Genomic DNA, 972 nt, shown 5'->3' on the forward strand with positions numbered 1-972 from the left:
TTGTTACTAAAAGAGTGAGTATAATTAAAAAAGTCTTAAGGTTTTAGCGGTAATAGTAATGGCAACTAAAAGTGAACATTATAATTTTAGAATTATTTTTAGTGGCCATATAAATTGCCGGTAAAATAGATTTTGGCGGCAATAGTAATAGCCAAAAGTGAGTAACATTGCAATCTTAGAATTACTTTTGGTGGCCATATAAATTGCCAAGAAAATGGCCACTAAAAGTTATATACTTTTTGCGGCCATTAAAAAAATCTTTATCGGCAAATGTTATAATTACCGCTAAAACCTTTTAGCGACAAAGCATAAGACGGCTAATGTCTAATTGCCGGTAAATGTATTAACGGCTATTTTTATTGCCGCTAAAAGTAAAATAAATGGCCACTAAAAGTGTTTTTTCTTGTAGTGATAGTTTTTCTTTGGAGAAAAAATCAAACAAAGAAGAAAAAATACATAATGTTGCAAAATTTATAGAAAGAGGAGGAGAAAAAATATGCAGCAACAATAACAACAATAAAAAGAACTACGATGAGGATGAAAAAACAAAAAAGAAGAAAAAGAAATGCGAAGAAAAATGAGGAGGAATGTAAAGAAGAGGCAGAAAGAGTAGGAAGAAGAACGTGGAATACAAATATTGAAGAAGAATCGTTTCTCATTTCGTGCTATTTAAAGTTGAGAAAAGGCGTGTTTACACGCTCTTTAAATTGAGATTTGTTTTTGTTGAGTTTGGACTGATTTATATATACTTGTATGCTAAAAAAACTTGTATGTGTAGCAAGTCTCTTTGATTAATTTTGAGAAAATGGTGTAATATCATTATTTATTGATATATGATGTTCAAAATTATATTTCTAAAATATTAAAATAATAAAAAAATTAACTTTTGCGAATTCGCTTTTTGAAAATTAGGGAAAAAAAAGATAATTTGCTATTGAAATTTTACTATTTGAAAATTTTAAAAAAATAAAA

This window comes from Arachis ipaensis, chromosome B06 (genome assembly GCF_000816755.2).
Source record: "Arachis ipaensis cultivar K30076 chromosome B06, Araip1.1, whole genome shotgun sequence".
Taxonomy (NCBI): domain Eukaryota; kingdom Viridiplantae; phylum Streptophyta; class Magnoliopsida; order Fabales; family Fabaceae; genus Arachis; species Arachis ipaensis.